Source organism: Dendrobates tinctorius, unplaced genomic scaffold, assembly GCF_039654945.1.
Source record: "Dendrobates tinctorius isolate UK_male_01 unplaced genomic scaffold, ASM3965494v1 ptg000017l, whole genome shotgun sequence".
Classification (NCBI taxonomy): domain Eukaryota; kingdom Metazoa; phylum Chordata; class Amphibia; order Anura; family Dendrobatidae; genus Dendrobates; species Dendrobates tinctorius.
Genome location: NW_027361685.1, coordinates 12,646,157 through 12,672,092, shown reverse-complemented (window position 1 = coordinate 12,672,092; position 25,936 = coordinate 12,646,157). Strand labels below are relative to the sequence as shown.

The following is a 25,936-nucleotide window of genomic DNA, read 5'->3' as shown; positions in this document are numbered from 1 at the left end:
AAATGGGGTATAGCATACTCAGGACAAAATGCTCAATTCCTTTTGCAGTCCAATTTCTCCTGCTACCCTTGGTAAAATAAAAATTGGACCGGAAATATTTTTTTTCTCTAAAAAAGTTTTTTTTTTTAAACATTCAAAAAATTCCTGTGAAGCACCTGAAGAGTTAATAAACTCCTTGAATGTGGTTTTGAGTACTGTCAGGGGTGCAGTTTTTAGAATGGTGTCACTTTTGGGTATTTTCTTTCATACTGACCGCTCAAAGTGACTTCAAATGTGATGTGGTCCCTAAAAAAAAAATGATGTCATGAGAAATCGCTGGTCAACTTTTAACCCTTATAACTTCCTAGCAAAAAAAATTTTGGGTTCCAAAATTATGCTGATGTAAAGTAAACATGTGGGAAATGTTACTTATTAAGTTTTTTGTGTGCCGTATCTCTGTGATTTAAGGGCATAAAAATTCAAAGTTGGAAAATTGCAAAATTTTCGCCAAATTAACACTCTAGAGAAATCTGTATTCATATTATTATTTTTTTATGATGTGTATTACATTAGAATATCTGCCATTCAATTATCATAATTAATTTGCTTGTGTACTGGCCCTACTTATATCATTTAACCTAGACTGATGATACTACAAGTGTTCCTGAAGCCTGAAATTGCCATCTGTTATCTTTCAGGAGTTCTCCAGATGGTAGGCCTGGACATTCAATCAGGATCCCCAGATGTTGTCAAATTTCCAACCAAATATGGTTTTGCTTATTTATTATCTGTCGGTGGTTGAGCGTCTAGCCAATGTTGTGCAACAAGTTTGCGAGCTTGATACAATGCTTGTGAAATAGAGATATCAATTGTGGATTCAAAACTTCCGTAATCAGCCTCACATCTGCTTCCTATTAATGTAGCAGTCAGGGGATGGTCCCCCATGTGAAAGTGTAAGAATTGCTGATAGATGTTTAAAATTAAGCCGGTCATATATTTTGCAGCCACTATTGAGTCCAGTAAATATTTTTTTCCGTATATCCGGTGCCGCAGTGCTAAGCTGAGTTAGATATGCATGCCTAAGTTGTAGATATCGAAAGAAGTGGCCGTGAGGCAATCCAAACTCTTGTAGTAGTTTGTTAAAGCTTTTTAGCATTCCATTTTCTACTAACCGATCTAAAGTCTGAAATCCCCTTGATTCCCAACCTCCGAAACCAGTTAACTCCACCAGTCACTGATTTTGCCATAATGGGGTAACATGAGAGTATTCCCTTATCCCCAACAATCTCTTCCCCTGTCCCACACCTTGTACATTATTGCTAAGGTTGGTCTTTATATCTGTGTACTTAGTGCCCACCTACAGCACATATATGAGTGACACCCATTTTTGTTCCTGAAGGACATGACTACCATTCTTGCCCATATTCTTTTTTTTTTCCCCACCCATGAAAATGTTCCATCTGTAAAGCTGTAAAATAGATCCATGGATCTGGAATCTCCATACCTCCCCCAGTTTTGTCCCTTTGAAGTGATGCCAGTTTTATCCTTGCATTTCGCTTGCACCATATCAGTTCTCTGAACAATGACTGCACCTTTTGGAATATGGGAGGAGAGATTCAACATGGAGAACTGGGAAGCAAATACAACAATTGTGGCCTCAAAATCACTTTAATGAGATTCCCCCCGACCTATTACAGACAGGCAATTTATACCTCACATTTATTTTGGATCTAAGTCTCTCAAGTAAGAGGTTAATGTTTAATGCTGTATAGTCTGTAAAGTTAGACCAGACCACCACACCGAGACATTTAATCTGTTCCACCACTTGTGTCCGAGCTGGTACAATTGTTACCATATGTGGGAGAGGGTCAGTCTTACTATAGATGACTTATCCCAATTGATGTTTATTCCTGAAATCAGACGAAACTCTTTTATATGTCATTATTGGGCCAGCAGATGACTCTATATCACCCACATACAGCAGCGGCATCGGCACACAGACTCATCTTGTCTATGATGTTATTACACATAAAACCAATGAAGTCCTTGGAATCTCTCAGATTACATGTCAGCGGCTCATTGCTAATGCAAATAGGGGAGATGAGAGCAGGCGCCCCTGTCGTGTACCCCTGTCCAATTCACATGGCCCCGACAATCAGCCATTTACTCTCAATCTAGCGGACGCTGACCCATAGAGAACATTGATCCAATTTATAAACTTATGGCCAAATCCCATTTTGCCCATTACTTTCCATAAATAATTCCACTTGACGCGCTCAGAAGCTTTCATAGCATCAGGGAAGTTATTGGTCTATTTCCAGCCTCATTATTACTCATCTGTATATTAAGATATCACCGTGTAATGCTGATGCCGTAGATCTGTTTGGCATAAATCCTGTTTGTCATCATGGATCACTTCCACTATCATTTTATTTAAGTAGTAGTTTGGCTAATATTGTATTATCTGCAGGGAGTCTGGAGATTCAGGGTTTTCTCCCGGACAATAATTGCTTCATTCATAGATGTGGGCAATATTCCTACTGATGCGGCTCCTCAAAACCCCCAATAATTCTGATAACAAGATCCCCCCCATATTCTCATTAGAAGTGTACTCAAAAGCTTTGCAGAGTCAAAAGGAGGAAATCTGCACCGATGCCCAAAATTTTAGCTTGGATCCGGAGCAGGATGAAGTAGGGTCCAAACAGCATCCTGACCCTCATCATCTGACGTTAACCCCGGGGAGAGGTGATCCTGATGAGGTTTACGTGGACTATAGTGCGCTGTCAGGGCAAAAAGAGGAGGGTGACTCCAATGGCAAGGAATGTGATAACACAGAGGATGATGATGATGAGGTGTTACATCCCAGTTGGCATGAACATAGGGGCACACAGCTGAGTAGGTCATCTGAGGATGAAGACGACGAGGTTATGTTGCTCTGCACGTTGCAGACACGTAGTGAGTGTTACAGATCTGCAACACAGGACTAGGGTAGAAAGGGGAAAACTGACCCTGCACTATGACTAGGCAGAAACCTGGAGTGGACAACCCATTCCTTGCGAATAGACCCACCGACGATCCTAGGTTAATCTCAAAGACCTATAGATAGGGGGAGTCGGGTCCCTGAAATATCTAAGGACTGGGTACAAAAACAGGTCACATCCTAATAGAAAACACAGAGAAGGCTGCAGAATCCAACAGGATACAGAAACAAAGACTAGCAGAACCCGAGATCCCAGCACCTCACAAATTACACACACAGAAGGCAAAGTAAAGCACCAAGCCAGAACTCAAGTGGATTAACACTTGTCCAGCAAGGACTGGGAGGCAGGTGCTGGTTAATAAAGAGTGATACAAAAACCTGACCCAAGACAAACCCAGCACCAGAGAAAAAGACCAGCAGCCAGAACACCACAAGAAAATGGTGGATAGTCACAAACTAACCAGATTCTAACAGTACCTCCCCTTTAACGAGGATCCCCCGGATCATCTAGGCCGGGCCTTATTTGGAAATCTCCTGTGAAAAGCCCTAATTAACCTTGAGGCTGAGATGTCCACAGCTTTCACCCAGGAATTGTCCTCGGGACTAAAAGCCTTCCAGGACACAAGATACTGTAACCCTCCTCTGTGCCACCTGGAATCAAGAATGTGTGAAATCTCAAACTCGCAGTATTCATCAATTGGAGGAGCAGACGGCACCGCCACCTTATCAGGCGTGTCAACTTTCTTCAGCAAAGATACATGAAAAACTGAATTAATTTTCCAGGACAAAGGAATGTCCAATCTCACCGCTGCCGAGTTGACAATCTGAACCACTTTGAAGGGTCCTACAAACTTAGGCCCCAACTTTTTAGAAGGGATCTTCAAGTTCCTAGAGGACAACCAAACCATGTCCCCAACAATAAACCTCGCCTCCCTTCTTCTCTTTTCAAAATATTTCTTAGACCTCCTATTAGCCGGTTTCAAATTATGGCGTACACTGTTCCAAACCCTTTCCAAATTTCCAGAAAAACTCTCCTCCTCAGGCACCGCTGCCCCAATCCTAGAAAAAGGACTGAAATATGGATGCTTCCCAGTACAACAAAAAAAACACCCAGCCGAAGAAGACGTATGATTATTGAGAGCAAACTCAGCTAATGGTAGATATTCCGAACATATCTCCTGATTGTCTGCTATAAAACATCTCAAAAACTGCTCAACGTCCTGGTTCTTCCTCTCGGTCTGTCCATTGGACTCCGGATGGTAACCCAACAAAAATGACAAATGAACCTTAAGTCTGTCACAAAAGGCAGGCCAAAATCAAGCCACAAACTGAGGTTGCCTATCGGAGACATTGTCCGTTGGAACACAATGGAGGTCTGACAATCTCTTTCACAAATGCCCTGGCAAGTGTCTTAGCACAGGGTAATTTATTGAATGGGACCAGATGACACATCTTACTAAACCAATCACTACAATTCAGATGACAGAAAAACCCTCGGAGACCGGTAGGTCGGTGATAAAATCCATTGAAAGATGCATCCATGGAGAACTAGGAACCTCTAACGGGCAAAGCAACCCTGCCGCCGGAGCATGAGAAGCCTTAGGCCTAGCGCACATGGTACAGTGACATACCCACTTGACAATTTCTCTTAGCCACCCCGGCCACCAGAAACTCCAACCGATTGACTTTCTAGTCTCGGCAATCCCTAGATCACCCGCCAAACGAGACTCATGACATTCCGTAAACAAAGCTCTCCTCAGGGCTTTAGGCACAAATAATTTCCCATACTGAGTGTTAGTTGGTGCTGCATCCTGGGCTTTAAGAATGCTATTTTCCAACTCAGAACCTAATGCTGCCACCACCACCCCTCTCTGCAGAATAGATTCCTCCTTTTCAGTATTAACCGCTGGGGAGAAACTTTGAGACAAAGCATCAGCTTTAACATTCTTTGTCCCAGGGATACGTCACAGAGAAATGGAACCGGGCAAAAAAAAATGCCCACCTAGCTTGACGGGCATTCAATTGTTTAGCAGCATCCAGATCAGATTCTTATGATTAGTAAAGACTTGTATAGAATGTCTAGTGCCCTCCAAAAAATGTCCAAACACAAGCTTAATAGCCAGCAATTCTCAATTCACAACATCGCAGTTGAGCTCCGCCTCTGAAAATTAGAATCATAGAATCGTAGAGTTGGAAAGGACCTCCTGGGCCATCTTGTCCAACCCCCTGCTCAAAGCAGGATTTGCTAAATCATCCCAGACAGATGTCTGTCCAGCCTCTTAGAAAAGAACGCACAGGGATACAACCCATCCTCTCCTTCCTGTGACAGAACAGCCCCCACTCCTACTGATGAGGCATCCACCTCTACCAGAAAGGGCTTAGTCTCATCTGTCTGGATCGAAACAGGAGCAGAGCTAAACCTCTCCTTGAAATTCTCAAAATCTTTAACAGCCTCAGGGGACCATTGGACAGTACTGGAACCCTTCTTAGTAAGATCAGTAATGAGTTTTGCGATAAGAGAAAAATTCTTTATGAATTTTCTATAATAATTAGCAAACCCCAAGAATCTCTGAATTGACTTCAAGCATTCAGGTCTAGGCCACTCCAATACCGCCTGAACCTTCACCAGGTCTATCTCTAACCCATCACTGAAAACAAAGTACACCAAAAAACTAATTTTCTGTGCTGCAAACTCACATTTCTCCAGCTTAGCAAACAGTGTGTTTTCTCTCAGAATCTGCAGAAGCTCGCAGACTCTCTGCCAATGCGACTCCAGATCAGGAGAGTAGATCAAAATATCATCCAAATAAACAATAACACTCCTACCGATCAACGGCCTCAGAGTCGTTAATTAAATTTTGAAAGAAAGCTGGAGCACTTGTAAGGCCGAAATTCATTACTAGACACTCAAAATGACCTTCCAGGGTATTAAAGGCTGTCTTCCATTCATCGCCTTCTTTTACCCACAGCAAATTATATGCCCCACGGAGATCGATCATAGAGAACCACTTGGCTCCAACTAATTGTTTAAACAAATCCAGAATTAGCAGCAAGGGGTAAGGATTGCGTACAGTGATCTTATTAATCTCCCTGAAATCTAGACACGGCCTAAGACCCCCATCCTTTTTTTTTTTTTTACAAAAAAGAATCCCACGGCCACAGGGGACTTAGAGGGTCTTATATGACCTGCAGCAAGACTAGTCTGCAGGTATTCCTTTAAGGCCTCCATCTCGGGAATCGTCAGAATAAAAAACGACTCTTAGGGAGAGTAGCACCTGGGACGAACTCAATAGCGCAATCATAATCTCTATGGGGTGGTAGAGCTTGTGACTCCACTTCTGAAAATACTTTCCAGTATTCCTGAATGGCTTCAGGTAGCTCACTTTTCTATAGTTACCTTCCACGACAGTATACGGAGGTTGCCTCTTTTCCCTGATGGAGGACAGGAAACACAGAGAGGTTAAAAGGCCCTCCCACCTCCCACTTGCCAGTGTCTTTCCTGTTTCCCATGGAGCAGAGAGAGGTCTGTACACTGTGGTGGCCCGCGACTGCAGTAGCGTGGACACAGGCTTGTTACCTGTATAATAAATGCTGGGCAGCTGGTGGTCGCGTTCCGCCTCCTCCTTTAGGCTGCTCCCGTCGTCCCTTCTGGGTGACCTCGGGACCCCTCTGGCCTTCCAACGTCCTCAAGAAGTCAAAGCAGGCCAGGGATCCCGGACATTCTCGTCCTCCACAGGCGATGTCCTGGAAGTGACATCAATGGAACTCACGCGTCACTTCTTGTATCGGCTTCCAGATGGAGAGCACTGACTTCCAGCTAATGGCCGTGCCCAACAGCGCATGGTGCCCACTACTGATGCTGCTACACGGACCAAGGAGGGGGAGGGGGAAACCAAAACGCTGGGGGCAGGTGCTGGCTCTATTGAGCATAAAAAGCATGCTGAAGTCGCACATGAGGTAAGACTGGAATCCCTCAACATGGATAGCACTTCATGCCCTGCATCTGCAGAGCCCAGCGCTGCCCCTCCCACAGTGAGTGTATGCAGGGAGAGGGTCCGGAGGGTGGTTATAACTAGGGGGCCCCTTTTTCTCCTGACGTATCTCTCCCTCTTGTTTTAGGGAGGCAGGCAGGAAATAGTAAAAAGTGCCCAATTTGTAACATAAAATTGCCCTCATTATGGGATAAAAATCTCTGCCAGTCTTGCACCGACAAAGTGGTTAGAGCAGAGCAGCCATCCCTTTTAGAGAAAATTTGCTCGCTGGTCAGACAAGAGGTGCAGTCTTCCCTAGCAGCTTTTACTCCACCACCACCATCACCCCATTATCCAGGGAAGAAAAGAAAGATACAGGTCGAGGACTCTGATTCCAAGTCTGACCTGTCTTATACATTGTCCTCTGGTAGATGGGAGGAACCTGTATCGCCCAGGGCCTCTGAAATCCAAAAATACCTCTTCTCCTCTGACTATATTGAGGAGCTGGTATCTGCAGTACGCAGCACCATGAGGTTAGAAGAGGAATCAGAGCCGCAGTCCATTCAGGATCAAATGTTTGGTGGGCTAAAAATGGAAAAACGTATAGGGTTCCCGGTGCATGCCAACATACTGGACATGATTTCGCAGGAGAGGGAACTGCCAGGAAAGAGCCTCAGGACCCCTTCAGAGATGAAATATAGATTCCCCCTGGAAGGTGATTCTGTGAAATGGGACATTCCCAAATTTGACGTTCAGGTGGCAAGAGTCGCGGAAAGAACAGTGCTCCCATTTGAGGATTCTTCTCTATGGACAGAAAAATAGAGTCTCCTAAAGAAATCTTGGGAGACATCTACGTCCACTTTAAAAGATAACATCGCCTCCACCTGTGTAGCTAGAGCTTTGTTCCCTTGGCTTGAGTATTTAGAAACCCATTTATTCCAGGGTACCTCCAGGGGTGAGTTATTAGACTCTCTACCCATCCTTCATAAAGCTACTGGGTTCTTAGCGGATGCCTCCATGGAATCTATTAGAGTTGCCGCTAGGTCTCTGGTGCAATCCAACTCTGCTAGGAGAGCGCTCTGGCTCAAAATGCGGAGTGGTGACATCACCTCCAAGGCCAGATTATGTTCCATACCCTTTAAGGGGGAGTATGTCTTCGGACCGGCCCTAGATGAGATCTTAGAAAAGGCCACCGACAAGAGAAAAGCCTTCCCGGAACAAAAGCCTTTTAAAAAACTGCTTTTTCTTGTCCCACAGTCTCAAACCTCCCAAGCGAGAGGTAAAGGCAAGACAGGGAGATGGAGCTATGCAAAAGGTAGAGGAAAGAATATTCTCGTTCCACAGCAGCAGCAGGCCCAACCGGAGAAACAATGACTCCGACCCGGGGGGGGGGAGACTCTCAAGATATGCACATCAGTGGGAAAACATCACCAGTTCCCATTGGGTCCTCAATGTCATCAAGGAGGGCCTATTGATAGAGTTCATCTCCTCCCCTCCACAGGGTCTAAAAGTCACTTCCCTTCCGACTCCAAAAGATCAGACAATGCTGCGGTTAGGTCTCAGAGACCTTGTGGGATCAAATGTGATCTCCCCAGTTCTGGAATCGGAGTGGGGTCGGGGCCATTATTCTCGGTTATTTCTGGTAACCAAACCATCAGGCGAGGCCCATATTATAAATTTGAAGGGATTGAACCGGGACATAAAATATCGCAAGTTCAAGATGGAATCCGTAAGATCAGCCATCCCTCTGATCAGGCCACAATTCCCTGTGTCGACCATCTACTTAAAGGATGCCTATTTTCATATCCCAATCCTCCCGAGACACAGAAAATACCTCAGGTTTGCGGTACAGGGGAGTCATCAGGTGGAGCACTATCAGTTCAACATCCTTCCGTTTGGCATCTCCTCAGGGCCAAGAGTTTTCTCCAAGGTAATGGCAGAAGCAGTGTCATTCATCCGGAGTCAGGGCGCCTGCATAGTGCCTTACCTGGAAGACCTACTGAGAGTAGCTTCCACCGAGACAATCATGGAAGCCCTGGTGTCAAAGACTCTAGATACATTAAGATCTCTGGGATGGATCCCGAATTTGAAAAAGTCTCAGCTGCGGCCCTCCAAGACCAGAAAATTTGTGGGAGTACTTTTGGACTCTGCAAAGCAAATGTCCTTCCTCCAGACAACCGCCGTCTTACCCTAGTATCAAAGGTCAGGAGGTTCAGGGACATGAGGTCCCCTACACTCCGGGAAGGCATGTCGATCTTGGGCTTTATGACAGCGTCTATACAATCGGTAGCCTGGGCTCAAGCCCACTTCAGAATCCTTCAGACTCACATCTTAGAGAACTGGAACAGTCATCCCAGTACTCTGAACAAGAAAGTGCACATGCCGGGTCGAGTAAGAGCCTCCTTGGCATGGTGGATGAACTCCAGAAACCTCCGCAGAGGCGTAAGTTGGACCCAGGTCCCGCTGACTACAGTCACGTCGGATGCCAGCAGGAGGGGCTGGGGAGCCATGATAAATCATATTCTGCTCCAGGGTCTCTGGGACCAGACAAGTGGAAAATTGTCCAATTTCAGGGAACTGAAGGCTGTTGAAGAAGCCCTTCTGGTGACCGGTCACCAGATTGCTGGACAGCACATCTGAATATATTCAGACATGACCACAGTTGCTCACATCAAGCACCAGGGCATTGCAAAGTTCAGCAACCTAAAAAAGATTTCCGCTCGAATATTCTGTTGGGCCGAAAAACACCTACTGTCCCTGACAGCGGTCCATCTAGAGGGCACTTCCAACATACAGGCAGACAATCTAAATCGCCAGGACATCCACCCGGGGGAATGGAGTCTAAACAACCAAAGCATCAAAATACTGGTAGACAGGTGGGGCCTACCGGAAATCGATCTTTATGCTTCTCACCAAAACACACAGGTTGAAGCCTTCTTCTCCTTAAACCCCAGGGACAATCCAGAGGAGTGGATGCTCTAGCCCAGAGTTGGGATTTCCACCTGTCCTATGCCTTCCCACCAATTCCAATTCTGGCGAAAGTTTTGAGGAAGATCCGAGAACACCGGACCCCAACTATCTTGGTAGCCCCATTTTGGACAAAAAGAATTGGTTCAACTTGATCACCGAAATGCAAGTAGATGGCCCGGTTCTCTTACCAGTAGAAGACGACCAGCTCTCACAGGGACCCATTCTTCACTCAAATCCCCAGAAGTGGAATCTAGCGGCGTGGTTACTGAGGCCCAAGTACTGAAAGCCAAAGGGTTGTCAGACCCAGTAATTGCTACCCTGCAAAAATCCAGGAAGCCAGTAACCAACACTATCTATAATAAAATTTGGAAAAAAATTTAATCCTTCTGTCTACCTAACTTACCGGATCCGCTTAGTCCGAATTTGTCACAAAATCTGGATTTTTTACAAAAAGGTTTAGAGATCGGCCTTAGGCCTAGCACCCTGAAGGTCCAGGTCTCAGCTCTGTTTTTGACCAGGATCTAGCAGGTCATTGTTGGATCAAGAGGTTCATGACTTCGGCCATCAGAGTGAACCCTAAGAAACAGTTGATAGTCCCTCCGTGGGATCTGAACTTGGTAATCCAGGGGCTCACAGGTTCACCCATTGAACTTTTGTCTTCCTGTTCTCCTCAAATCCCGGCATACAAAGCAGTCTTCTTGATAGCCATTACCACAGCTAGGAGAGTAGGAGAATTACAAGCCCTATCAATAAAAGGAACCTTATTTGCTTGTTAGAGATGACTCAATAGTCCTTCACCTCGATCCTTCCTTCCAAAAGTAGTCTCTGAATTCCACCGTTACCAAAAAATCGTCCTACCATTATTTTGCCAAAATGCAGCAAACTCTAAGGAGGAAAAATTCCATATTCTTAATGTCCGACTCATTGTCCTGCATTACTTGGAGCAAACCTGTCCTTGCAGAGTTTATCAGAACCTGTTTGTCCATCCCTCAGGTCAAAACAAGGGGTAAAAGGTGGTAAAGAGCACTATTGCCAATTGGATAAAAAAAGGTATAACGGAAGCATATATCGCTCAAAATATGTCTCCCTTAGTGGGGGTAAAGGCCCATTTAACCAGGTCCACATCAGTCTCCTGAGCAGAAAAAGAAGGTGCATCTGCAGGGCAGCAATGTGATCCTCACTGCATACTTTCTCACAACATTACGAGGACTGGACATATCATCCAGTAGGGATTTAACCTTCGGCCGTTAAGTTCTCCAGGCCGTTGTCCCTCTCTAGTGCCAAATTAGTTGGTATTCCTCCGTATACTATCGTGGAAGGTGACTAGAGAAAATAGAATTAGACTTACCGGTAATTCGGTTTCTAGGAACCTTCCACAACGGCACTAATTTCCCCCCTATACTCCTAGATAAAATCTGGGAATCAGAAGGTAAACTGGTGCTATGGTCTCAGTTATAAGTCACTGGCAAGTGGGAGGTGGGAGGACTTTTTAACCTCTCTGTGTTTCGGGTCCCCCATCAGGGCAAAGAGGCAACCTACGTATACCGTCGTGGAAGGTTCCTAGAAACCAAATTACCGGTAAGTCTAATTTTATTTTCACAACCGCAGCAATGGGTACATCACAACATTTCCCATAAGACCCCAGGATCTTATCATACTTGATGACAAGTCCAGTAGAGGATTGTGCATTTTTTACTAGGGTAACCCCAGGACAACTGGAAAAGGCAACTTATCAAGTACATGCAAATCTAAAGATTCCTGGTGTTCCATATTCACAGTGAGTGCAAACCCGGTGACCTTTTGAGAAAAGCACCCATGCTCTAGAGGAGTGTTATCAATCACAACAGGAAAAGGGCATGATAAAGGTATAGAATCAATATTATACTTGTTTAGAAATTGTTGATCAATCAAATTAAGTGCAGAACCACAGTCCACCATCACTTGAAAATCAATAGAATGACCACGACAGGTAGAACTACCAGAAAAAGAAATTCCTGTGGACCGTAAAAATGCAATACGAACGGGAGGGTTACTGTGAGTGACCTTTTTTTCTCTTTTCCTTGCTTATGTGTCCTTCACATTGCTTAATAAAATGGTCAGCCTTACCACAATAAAGGCATAGCCCCTCAGAGAAACTTCTCTCCCTTTCCTGGGAACGAGAGGACATCGCCCCAATCTGTATCGTTTCCCCACAGTTAACGGGGCTCTCCTGAGAGACTGGATCCAGCAAAATTGAAACCTTCTTCTCATTCTGTCTGTCTCTCAATCTTCTATCCACCCGGATAGCTAACTGCATAGCAGCTTCCAGCATAGCAGGTACAGGATATGCAATGAATAAATCTTTAACCCTGTAATTCAAACCTGCTAAAAACTGACTCTTGAGTGCTGGATCATTCCAGCTGACTTCTGCAGACCATCGTCTGAACTGGGTACAATATCTCTCAGCGTCGCTAGAACCCTGTTTCAGCCGTCTGAGTTCTGCCTCGGCTGTAGTGACCCGATCAGGATCGTCATATAATACCCCCATAGCAGAAAAACGCTTCTACTGACATCAAACAAGGGTCATCCGAACGCAATGAAAATGGCCAAACTTGCGGCTCACCTCGCAGTAACGACATAATAATCCCCACACGCTGTAATTCAGCCCCTGAAGACCTGGGTCTAATCCGAAAATAAAGTAAACATGCATTTTTAAACAAAAAAAATTCCTGCCGTTTAACAGAAAAACATTCAGGCAAACCCACCTTAGGTTCTTCAGAGCGGATTCCAGGGCAATTACTCACGTGCTGTTGTAAGCTGGTAACTTCCAACGTTAACTCTTGCAGGCGTCGAGCAAGATCTTGAACGCTGTTCATATTGCAGAAATCCGGGAGGGTTTTTTTTCCTTTTTTATACTCTTTTGGGCTGGACAAACTGTTACAGATCTTCAACACAGGACTAGGGTAGAAGGGGGAAAACTGACCCTGCACTATGAATAGACTGAAACCTTACGATGGAGTGGGTGACTCATTCTTTGCGAATAGACCCACCGATGAGCCTAGGTTAATCTCAAGCAAAGACCTATAGATAGGGTGAGGGGGTCCCTGAACGATCTAAGGACTGGGTACAAAAACGGGTCACCTGCTAATAGAAAACACAGAGAAGGCTGCAGAAACCAACTGAATACAGAAACTAAGACTAGCAGAACCAGAGGTCCCAGCACTGCACATATTACACACACAGAAGGCAAAGCAAAGCACCAAGCCAGAACTCAAGTGGATTAACAGCAAGGACTGGGAGGCAGGTGCTGGTTAATAAAGAGTGATACAAACACCTGACCTAAGACAGACACAGCACCAGAGGAAAAAGACCAGCAGCCAGAACACCAAAAGAAAATGGAGGATAGTCACAAACTAAACAGATTCTAACAGTGAGGCAGCCACAACGAGCGATGCATCACCCACAACTGTGCTTCTGACCAGCAGCATCCATGGGTCTGCAGTTCGCAGGGGTGGCAAAGGTTGCCTAGCCTGGGCCTTTTTTGACACTGCAATTTATAAGCCAACTCACAATCTGCCAACCGGTCAGTTCATCCTCTGATGGCATGATGCTGCATGCAATCAGCGTACCTTACATTTAGCCTTGGGTAAGCTGACAGTGCGCTGGTCATGCGCTGGTATGATTTAGCTGGCGCTGCGCTCAGCACACAGAAATGCAGCACAGCGCATTTGTGTGTGCTGGGCGCAGCACCAAAAGGGCACAGCGCCAGCAAACTCATACCAGCGCACGACCAGCGCATGGTCAGCGTATCCAACGCTAAACATAGGGTACGCTGATCGTATGCAGCGTCATGTGATCAGAGGAGGAACAGACCGCAGGGGGCGAGGCTGGGGGCAGGGCTTAACGGCGGCCGAGCTCTGCACCTGTAACGCTAGTGTAAAACTAGCCTAAGCTATAGACTGGACCAAGGTGAGTCATTGGACGTGGTAGATCTTGATTTTTCCAAAGTGTTTGATACTGTGCCACACGAGAGGTTGGCACACAAAATGAGAATGCTGGGACTGGGGGAAAATGTGTGTAAATGGGTAAGTAACTGGCTGAGTGATAGAAAGCAGAGGGTGGTTATAAATGGTATATTCTCTAACTGGGTCGCTGTGACCAATGGGGTACCGCAGAGATTCGTGTTGGGACCTACTCTCTTCAACATACGGTCTGTGGAAACACACTGACATGTGCAGAGACCCATTCACTTGAATAGACAAAAGGCGCTATGTCCCTCCCAAGTCTCTCTGCATGGCTAAGTAGCACTGTACAGTCACATATGGGGTATTGCCACATTCAGTAGAAATTGTGGGACAAGTTTTATTTCCAATTTTACCCACTTTTTGTGAGAAAATGTAAAATCTTTGACTAAAACAAAATTTTGGTGGTAAAAATGTAGATATTTTGTCCTCACTATCCAATGGTATAAATTTCTGTGACACACCCGTCGTGTCAGTATGATCACTGCACCCTAGATGAATTCATTGAGATGTAGTTCGTAAAATGGGGTCACGTATGGGATTCTGCTGTTTGGCACCTCGTGGCCCGTCCCAGTGGGTCATTGCACCTGCAAACCATAACAGTAAAATCCGGCACTCCTTCCCTTCTGAGCTCTCCCATGCGCCCAAACAGTGGTTTACCCCCACATATGGGGTATCAGCGTACTCAGAACAAATTGTGAGATTCTCCTGCAACCCTTGGGAAAATAAAAAATTGGGATCAAAAATATCATATTTGTGGAAAAAATACTGTGGGGTGCTCACACACATCTAGATAAGTCCCTAAGGGGGTCTAGTTTCCAAAATGGTGTCACTTGTGAGGGCTTTCCACTGTTCAGGCACATCAAGGGCTCTCCAAACGCGACATGGCATCCGATCTTAATTCCAGCAAATTTTGCATTGAAAAAGTAAAACCGTGCTCCTTCCCTTCCGAGCTCTGCCATGCGCCAAAACAGTGATTTACCTGCACATATCAGGTATAAGCGTACTCAGAACAAATTGCGCAACAACTTTTGGGGTCCAATTTCTGTTACCCATGGGAAAAGTTAAATGTTCATTTTTTTGTTTTACAAAAATTCCTGTGAAGCACCTGAAGGATTAATAAACGTCTAGAATGTGGTTTTGAGCACCTTGAGGGGTGCAGTTTTTAGAATGGTGTCACTTTTGGGTATTTTTTTTTTATCACATAGACCCCTCAAAGTGACTTCAAACGTGATATGGTCACTAAAAAAAATGATGTTGAAAAATGAGAAATCTCTTTTTAATTTTTAAACCTTATAACTTCCTAACAAAAAAAAAATTTTGGCTCCAAAATTGTGCTGATGTAAAGTAGACATGTGGGAAATGTTAATTATTAAGTATTTTGTGTGACATATCTCTGTGATTTAAGGGCATAAAAATTAAAAGTTGGTAAATTCCGATATTTTCAACATTTTTCAAAATTTCCTTTTTTTTTCACAATAAACAGAAGTCATATCAAAGAAATGTTACCACTATAATGAAGTACAATATATCATGAAAAAAACAATCTCACAAGAATCGCTGGGATCCATGGAAGCGTTCCAGAGTTGGCCAGGCATTATCGTGCAAACCACCCTCGGTTTAAAGGGTTTAAAACAGGTCTGGATGCACATGATGAGAGCATTATACTGCCTCTGTACAAATCCCTGGTAACACCACACATAGAAGTACTGTATACCGTTTTGGGCACCGGTGCCAAAGAAGAATATAATGGAGCTAGAGCGAGTACAAAGGAGGGCAACAAAATTAATAAAGAGGATGGGGGAACTACAATACCCAGAGAGATTAGCAAAATTAGGATTATTTAGTCTAGAAAAAAGATGATTGAGGGGCGATCTAATAACCATGTTGTAACGGGGTCTACCAAGCTGGGGTACCTCTTTCAGTACCACCCCGTGTTTTCGGAGGTATGCTCTGCGTTGGCTGGAGTCTGAATGAATGACGCTGGCTGGAATTCCTTGGTTACATGGGCGCATATAAAAGATCACTGCTTCTCCACGTATTTCCAGTCTAACAAACGTTTTACTCACAGGACACAAAATATATCACACAGATACAGAGGGCAGGCCAATAGAAAAGCGGCAGGCCAGACATACATTACAAAAGCCGCAGGTGGCCGGAGCCTGCCGATGTTTACTGTGGGAATTACAAAGGTGGCGGGAGGGCGGACAAAAGGAGAATATCGTGTCCCCTCTGCCCAGGGGCACAGCCTGTGGGCTGATGCATTAGGGACATGCATCTCACATGGAACCTATTATACATACATATAACTGCACAACATATTCTGGGTGCTGAGTGGTTCTGTAACATGTAACACGGCTCCCCTTTTCAGCGACGCGGTCGGCAAACACAGTCTGATCCTCAACGGATCAATTTGGAGATGACCGAAGTTTATGGGGTTGGTACAAGTTCCGTTTGTCGACTTAGTCCGTCGGCGTTACTGTTTTGTTTGCCGGGTCTGTGGTGGATGGTGAAGTCCAGAGGTTGTAGGGCTAAACTCCACCGCAGCAATCTGGCGTTGTCTCCGGAGACCCGATTAAGCCAGACTAGGGGATTATGGTCTGTTAGGAGGGAAAACTGTCGTCCATACAAATATGGTTGCAACTTCTTGAGTGCCCATACTACCGCCACGCACTCCTTCTCGATGGCCACATAGCTTACTTTCCGACTCAGGTAAGCTACCGGGTGTTCTTGGCCGTCCGGCCCGACTTGGCTCAGTACTGCCCCCAATCCAAACATAGAAGCGTCTGTGTGAACAAGGAAACGTTTAGTTGGATCAGGTGCAGCAAATACAGGGGTATTGGTGAGGGCATCCTTTAGTTGGCAGAAGGCTTCCTCACACTCTGAGGTTCAGATTACCTGGCGGGGTTGGTTCTTATGGGTCAGATCAGTGAGGGGCTTGGCTACGCTGCTGTAATTGGGAACGAAATTCCTGTAATAACCTGCTGTCCCTAGAAATGCCATGACCTGGGTTTTTTTGCGTGGGATGGGCCATTTGGCTATGGCCTCAATCTTGGCTGGTTCTGGTCACTGTTTCCCACTTCCCACCCAATGCCCTAAATACTGAACCTCTGCTTTGCCCACGTGACACTTGTTTGGGTTCAGGTTGATTCCGGCCTGGTGGATACTGTCCAATACTGTCTGTAGGTGATTTAGATGCTCTTCCCATGTCGCACAGTAGATGGCGATGTCGTCCAGGTAGGCACAAGCATAGTCCTGGAGACCATCCAGAAGCCGGTCAGCCAGCCTTTGGAAGGTCGCCGGGGCATTCTTCATCCCGAATGGCATAACTCGAAACTGGAATAAGCCGAACGGGGTGACAAATGCCGACTTGGGAATAGCGTCAGGACTAAGGGGAATCTGCCAGTAGCCTTTGCATAGATCGATAGTGGTCAAATACTTTGCCCCCGCCAGCCGGTCTAACAACTCATCCACATGCGGCATGGGGTATGCATCCGTCACTGTTTTCTCATTGAGCTTACGATAGTCTACACAAAACCGTGTAGTCCCATCCTTCTTGGGCACTAACACTACGGGGGATGCCCAGGGACTAACTCTTCAATGACCCTAAACGCAACATCTCTTGTATCTCTTGTCGCATCCCCTCTCGTACAGACTCAGGGAAGCGGAAGGGGTTTTGTCGCGGGGGGTCTGATCCTGGGTCTCAACCTTGTGTTGTGCCAGGCGAGTGTACCCTGGTCTCCCCGAAAACATCCTCTGTCGCTGCCTCAACAACTCCTCCGCCTGCTGTCTCTCCCGGGGGCCTAGGTCTTCACCCAAGTGTACCTGGTCCCATGTTTTAGACTGAGTCCTTTCCCCTAAGACATCCGGCAAGGGAAGTCTGGCTAAATCCTCGGCTTCAGGTGCACAGATGGCCACTACCTATTCAGGGCGCTCCCGGTAGGGCTTCAGCATATTCACGTGGAACATGCGGATAACCCTGGGGTCGTCACCATCGGCAACATTATAGGTTGTGTCAGCTATTTTCCCCACTACCTGGTAGGGCCCCTGCCATGCAGCTTGAAACTTATTCTGCTTAGTGGGTTCTAACACCAGGACCTTCTGTCCTATTTCCAAAGTGCGCTCTCTGGCCCTCCAATCGTACCATACGCGCTGGCGCCGCTGGGTCGCCTGCATGTTCTCACGTACAGCCTGGGTCAGCTCCTGTAGGCGGTCCCGGAATTCCAGCACATAGGGTACAATAGGCACCCCTTCTATGAGGCCCTCCCCTTCCCAGAGTTCTAGCACTAAGTCTAGGGGTCCCCTTACCCGTCTCCCATAAACCAGCTCGAACGGGGAGAACCCCGTGGATTCTTGGGGCACCTCCCGATAGGCAAACAGGTGTGGCAAGAATTTCTCCCAGTCCTTGTAGGTCCTGGTAAAAGTCCCAATGAGCTGTTTTAATGTCCCGTTAAAGCATTCACACAACCCATTGGTTTGCGGGTGGTACGGGGCGCTTCTAATGGACTTTATGCCGCACAGCTTCCACAGTTGGTTGGTCACCTCTGCTGTAAACTGGGTACCCTGGTCCGAGATAATCTCCCAGGGAAATCCAACCCGTGAGAAAACCTGGAGCAGGGCGGCCGCCACCGTCTCTGCCAGTATGTTAGGTAACGCAACCGCCTCTGGATATCGTGTGGCATAATCTACCACTGTCAATATATACCTTTTCTCTGACGGACCGGGTTTGGCTAACAGCCCTATCAGATCGACCGCTACTCGGCTAAATGGTTCCTCCACAATGGGGAGGGGGCGTAATTTGGCCTTGCATCGATCCCCCCTCTTGCCAATGCGCAGGCAACTGTCACAGGTCTGGCAGTACTGACGAACATCATAGGTTACCCCCGGCCAAAAGAAGTTTTGTGTCAGACGATGCCTGGTGCGACTGACGCCGAAGTGCCCGGCCAAGGGTAGAGGAGTCCCTGCTTCCATACAAGCTGTTCCCCTTCCAGTACCCCTCTCCCCTCCTGTTCCTTCCCACGATATCCCTCTAATGAAGGATCCTCAAGTAACTCCCTCTTAAATTCATCTGGGGTGGCCCAAGAAATGTGTCTGGCTATGGGGATACGTGTAGGGCTGGGATATCTTACCTGGGCCTCCTCTGAGTGTGATTCCGCCTCCGCAGCTCGAGCTTGTCTCCGGGTGGTCACAGGATATGTCTCAGCCAGAGGGGCCACCGAGAATGCAGATAACATGGGCCCCAAGTCATTTCCCAGCAAGACGTCTGCAGGCAAATCCTCCATCAAGCCGACCTCAACAAGGACATCCCCAACTCCCCAGTTCAGGTGAATCCTGGCAGTGGGCAGTCGATGTATAGCTCCCCCTGCTACACGGACTGCCACTGTCTGGTCCGTCTTCTCTTGGTCCCGGATGAGATGAGGCTTCACAAGGGTCAAAGTTGCTCCGGAATCTCTTAGTCCCTGCATACGTTTCCCATTAACCCACACGTCCTGTCGATGCTGTTGTCGATTATCTGCCCATGCTGCCTGCACGGGGTCTACTTCATGCAGCGCTAGCTCCATCTCTTCCACCCCTTGGTTAGTCGTAGCCCCCAATGCCGGGTCAGCTTCACCTTGGTAGCAGTGTACAGCAGCCCGGCTGAAGGTAGCTGTTCCCGCCTTTGGCCACTGGGTATGCTGAGTCTGGTTGGGACATTGTCTTTGCAGGTGGCCCAGCTGACGGCAAGTGTGGCAGGCCGGGTTTCTAGCTGGTCCCTCTACAATCTTCGGTGGTTTGGGGCCCTCCAGGTCCATGGGCGGGCCCCTAGTGACCATCTTTGATCCGGACAACTGCGGCCTCCTGGCATCATGATGTTCATCGGCCAGACGAGCGGCTTCCTCAAGAGTCGTTGGCCGCCTTTCCCGAAGTCATTCCTGTGTCTCGGGGGTTAGTCCATTAAAGAATCGTTCTAACAAGAAGAGCTGGAGGACGTCCTCCTTAGTGGTTGCTTGGCTCCCTTGTACCTACTGTAGCAGTGACCGCCATAATTTACAGGCCCATTCAGCGTGGGTATTGGTTATGCGTTTTATAAGACCGCGGAACTTTTGGCGGTATGCCTCTGGTGTCAGCGCATACCGGACCAAGATTACTTCTTTGATCCGCTCATAGTCCATACAGTCCTCATCAGGTATCGTGCGATAGGCGTCCGCTGCCCGGCCTGTCAGCTTGCTGGCCAGAATCTGAACCCGTTCCTCCGGCTTCACTTGATGAAGGGCACACTACCGCTCAAAGTCCTGCAGAAAGCCATTAATGTCTTCCTCTACCTCCCCCAACTGTTGGAAGGCATTATACTGGATCTTTTTGTGGCTTACTGTTGAAGGTACCTGGTCGAAGGCCAGAGCTCCCCCTGCTCGCTGACTCTCCTCTCTCCGCTCTGCCACCTCCATCTTGGCCAGCTCCACTTTGGTCCGCTCTGCCATCTCCATCTTGGCTAGCTCTATCCTGGTCCGCTTGGCCATCTTTTCCTTCAGATCAGTACGCACATCAGCCATCACCTATCGTATGACCTCTACTGCAGGGTTCGGGCCATAGAACGCCAGTCTGCTCTTTACCTCCTTCTGGAATTCGGTCTCCTCCACGTTCACATTGGGGGACGCTGCACTGTCGTGTTCCATGATGGCTGCTATCAAATCCGCTTTTGTTTTGTTGCTGGCGATCAACCCTCGGGCTTCCACCAGATCTTTTAATGTAGTCCTCTTAACGTCTGGTAGTTGTTTTCCATTCTTTCCTCCTGTAGAAGGGGTATCATATCCTGCTGTCTACCACCAGTGTAACGGGGTCCACCAAGCTGGGGTACCTCTTTCAGTACCACCCCGTGTTTTTGGAGGTCCGCTCTGTGTTGGCTGGAGTCTGAATGAATGACGCTGGCTGGAATTCCTTGGTTACATGGGCGCATATAAAAGATCACTGCTTCTCCACGTATTTCCAGTCTAACAAACGTTTTACTCACAGGACACAGAATATATCACACAGATACAGAGGGCAGGCCAATAGAAAAGCGGCATGCTAAACATACATTACAAAAGCCACAGGTGCCTGGAGCCTGCCGATGTTTACTGTGGGAATTACAAAGGTGGAGGGAGGGCGGACAAAAGGAGAATGTCGTGTCCCCTCTGCCCAGGGGCGCAGCCTATGGGCTGATGCATTAGGGACATGCATCTCACATGGAACCTATTATACATACATATAACTGCACAACATATTCTGGGTGCTGAGTGGTTCTGTAACACATAACACATGTATAAGTATATAAGGGGACAATTCAAATATCTCTCCGAGGATCTGTTTACACCAAAGAAGGTGACGGTCACAAGAGGGCATTCTCTGCATATGGAGGAGAGAAGGTTTTTCCACCAACGTAGAAAAGGATTCTTTACTGTTAGGGCAGTGAGAATCTGGAATTCCCTGCCTGAGGAGGTGGTAAAGCCGAACTCAGTCGAGGGGTTCAAGAGAGGCCTGGATGTCTTCCTGGAGCATAACAATATTGTATCTTACAGTTATTGGGTTCTTTAGAAGGACGTAGATCTGGGGATTTATTATGATGGAATATAGGCTGAACTGAATGGACACATGGCTTTTTTTAACTATGTTAACATGTTTTGCTGTGGGAATTCCACTGCGCAAAAATGCAGACCAGCAGATATCAACTATCAGCCATCGAATCTGCTGCTTCTTCCTCCTCTCTGTTACCCTGTTACCGTGCCAACTATTGAGACGCAGGTCTTCAACCGCAAAACCTCGGGTTCTTTACCCACTCCAGTCACGCTGACCGACAAGCCTGCTTTTTTTGACCGATCAGAGAGAATGATCACACCACAACTTTCTCAATCCACAGTAACATCTCCACCTGCAACTCTCTCACGGTCCAGCAGTTTGTCCGGTTCATCGTACTCTGACATTTCTCAGCACTGCAGCCAGCCCATGGTTCCGCAGTTGTGGTCACGTAAAAGATTGCTTTGTCATGCATAGGAGGAAACAAAGAGGTTGAACTCCACCATCTCCAATTTGTTGGCCATGGAAATGCTGCCTTTCTGCCTGATACAGACAGTTTCTGAAAGCTGATAGCCGTTGCAGTCCCCCAGTACCAATTACCCAGTTGCCATTACTCTTCTAAGAAAGCTGTGCCTGTGCTACACCAGCATGTATATCAAAGAAAAAAGCCAAGAAGACATACAGCATAGAAAAATTATCAATTTTATTGCATAGGATACACAAAAACACCACAATATTAAAAACATTTAAAAGAACAACGGTTATTATGACATAACCTGTAAACCTGGGAGCAGTGACAAGTCCTACATAACATCACACAGTTATACATATGTAATGTGTGCAGCAAGTCCACATAGTAAATATTATGTGTACAATAGACTCAGCCCTGAAACACAATCTAGATGTATGCTACCACTAGGCACAATAATTTCAATGTGTCCACAATTGTGTCCTAAGAGCCTAAATATACAGGTCCATATGGACGGAGCAAAGATGTAAAAGACACAAATTGTGTATAATAGATTCAGCCCAATACAGCTCAAACTATTGCTAAATGCATCACTCGCATAAAGGATGAACAAAGTGCATAGTGGGATTATAATACAACACAAAGCATTGTGGCATCAAATATTAGCCTGGCATAATAACCTGTGGTAAAAACCACTATATTAATAGAGTACAATAGAGAAGCAGGCGACGTAGGGTTAAGGAAAGCTAAAGCACTTGTTGATTGAGTCATGCAAAAAACTCCCTGCCCCCCTTGGTATACTTTACCACCCAGAATCACAGGCTGCTGAGATAATGACGGACATGCTCACTAAATGCAGATGGCCATTAAGACACAGATAAGTGCAGGAGGACCCGGCAGAGCTCCCATAACCCCGACGCGTGTCCTCACAGGTGTGACTTCATCAGGGGCAGAGTGAAGTGCTGGCTATTGTGAATCCACTGGGTTTAAATACACACAGAAAATGACATTAAATCAAAACAGCTGCGGGAACTCACCGCATAGAGGACGCTCCAGGTGCTGGCGGCTACTCCCTGAAGCAGAGGCCACAAGGGCGCCTGAGCTGGAGCGGTGTCATGGAAGCCACACACGCTGTATAGCGATAGTACGGGGCAGAGGAAGGAGTGATTTTCATTACTGCGCCTGCGCAGTAGCATTGGAAGGTCCTGTCTCACTCCTTTAGAAGGTAATCATGTGACCTATTCTGGCAGGTCCTACAGCTAAAGTATAGCCCTACTTAACTCATTATAGCCAGAAAGAGAAGCCACAGCACTTTGATAGCGGCAGTCTCATGTAACCCAATATGAAACAATTAGATTATTATTCGTTATAGCACTGCTTTAATAACCAACGACAACCTAGTAGGGAAAAAAAATAAAAAAATATATATTAGATTACTGATAGTTATAAATAGTGGCAATCTAGTGTGCATCGACATACAGCAATTGATTTACTGGTAATTACAGCGCAGATAAATCTATCCAATATTATCATATAACAGTGACCAAGGAGTGGACAGGCTACAATTTACAACAGCCTAGTGGAATTATTCACCAGCTGAAGCAAAAGTTCATATAGGTATAAATGGTTACGGTTACCACACGAAGATGCCACGTGTCCTAAAGGGCATATCAGGGAGGCGGAATGTCACTCATTCACCAAAATCAGAGACTCATGTCAAGAATGGGTTTTCTGAGAAACCACCACATTTGTGCAGTATTAATGTGAACTGGAGCAGTTGTTTTTAGTTCCAAAAAAGATGTTTATTTAGCACAAGTGAATAAGTATCATAGTCAATGACTATCAATTTAAAACTGTTTATAGAAGTGAAAGAATTTCAATTCACATTAAAACCAATAGAGGCATATGCCCATAGGCCAATAGCTCCATCTATTATGACCCCGTCAAAGTAGGTCAAATAGGTAAATTGAGATCCCTGCGGTCCAATAGCCGGCATAGAGGACGCTCCAGGTGCTGGCGGCTACTCCCTGAAGCAGAGGCCACAAGGGCGCATGAGCTGGACCGGTGTCACGGAAGCCACACACGCTGTATAGCGATAGTACGGGGCAGAGGAAGGAGTGATAACTCACAGTGATTTTCATTACTGCGCCTGTGCAGTAGTATTGGAAGGTCCTGTCTCACTCCTTTAGAAGGTGATCATACGACCTATTCTGGCAGGTCCTACAGCTGCAATCTAGCGCTGCTTACACCATTATAGCCATAAAAAGAAGCCACAGCACTTTGATAGCAGTAATCTCATACTGTATATCCCAATATGGAACAATTAGATTATTTATTAGTTATAGCACTGCTTTCACAACCAACAATAACCTAATAAGTATAAAGAAAATAGATTACTGATAGTTATAAGTGGCGGAGAGTATACATCAACATACAACAATTGATTCGCTGGTACTTAAAGCGCAGATAGGTCTATCCAATATTATCATATAACAATAACCAAGGAGTGGACAAGCTCAAATTTATAACAGCCTAGTGGATTTATTCACCAAGAATCATATCGGTAGAGCTGGTTACCACATGAAGACACAGCGTTGAAAAGAATTTGTCCAAAAGGGGCATATCAGGGAGGCGGAATGTCGCTCATTCACCAAAATCAAAGACCTATGTGAAGAATGGGATTTCTGAGAAACCACCACATTTGTGCAGTATTGATGTGAACTGAAACAGTTGTTTATGGTACCAAAAAGGATGTTATTTAGTACATATGAATAAATACCCTAGTCAATGATTATCAATTCAAAACTGTTTATAGAAATGAAGTAATCTCAATCCACATTAAAACCAATAAAGGCATATGCCCATAGGCCAATAGCTCCATCTATTATGACCCAACCAAGGTTGGTCAAACAGGTAAATTGAGGTGTCCGCGGTCCAGTAACCCTAGGAAAAAAGAGAATACATTTAGATTGGCATTCATGATGGAATTTAGAGCTACAGATGCCACATTGAGTTATCAAGATAAATACATCCAGAGAAGGCATGGGAACACCAGCTAATAAGTCCATCTCTTGTAACCAAGTATCATTGGTCAAATAGGCAAATGACAGTGACCAAATATACATATACATCCAGAAAGTAGGCTGTAATTATGTTCATGCACATAGTGAAATTTGACGCATATGGATGCTACAACAAAGAAGATTCATCCAAAGAATGATGCATTCCCTGGTCACCAAAGGACCCGCTGCACCCATTTCAACAAGTAATTTCCACGTTTACGACATGTCAACAAAATGTAAGACGTTTATTAACAGTGCACAACTAGAAACTGGTAATATATTCGGATATCCAACAGGAGACCCACCACAAAGTTGGTGTGATCTTCATTCACACCTAGTTTGTTATAGACATGTGTTCACCAAATCCATAAAGGAATAATATTAGTCTATGAGTCCTGTACAGGAATCCAAACAAAAAAGATTGCAGTTTAAATTTTTTTTATTTTTTATTACTTAGAGTGCAAGACATCATCATACTAACGCACAAAGGTGGTTTTAGGGCATGTAGATGTACCATTGGGGCATCATAAGGAGAGAGTAATTTAAGGTGGAATAATTGCTATTCATTAAAGGCATATAGTCATCACATCCAAGGGTAGGGTCTAACAGTCTATAAATTCCATTAAAAAGACCTGATAACAGATATCCATTAAGACATAATGGAGAAAGCAATCCTAGTAGGCTGTCATTATAAATATCAAATATCCTCAAAGGGGGAGGTAACTATCCACTTGTAGAAATGCATTGTATATAAACTGCATATGTAAGGTTCTTCAATCTTAAGATACTTATGGATAGTAAGAGGATACGATCTTCTGACCATCCCAACAGGAAGATACAAATGTATTAGAATGACCGATCAACCAATATCGAAATAAAGATAGTGGCTTGATGCCTTCATGCGTTATTCAAAAATGATAAATCTATAGCCCAGCCCAAATGGTCTAGACCACATAGAGTTTGGTTATATTCCA

The 25,936-nt window shown here is 45.7% G+C and overlaps 1 protein-coding gene across 1 annotated transcript in view; it reads right to left on the bottom strand.

Moving 5' to 3' along the window:
* LOC141082292 (uncharacterized) overlaps positions 1 to 25,936 on the bottom strand; it is a 987,535-nt gene that overhangs the window by 732,757 nt on the left and 228,842 nt on the right. The gene's annotated exons all lie outside the window — the stretch shown is intronic.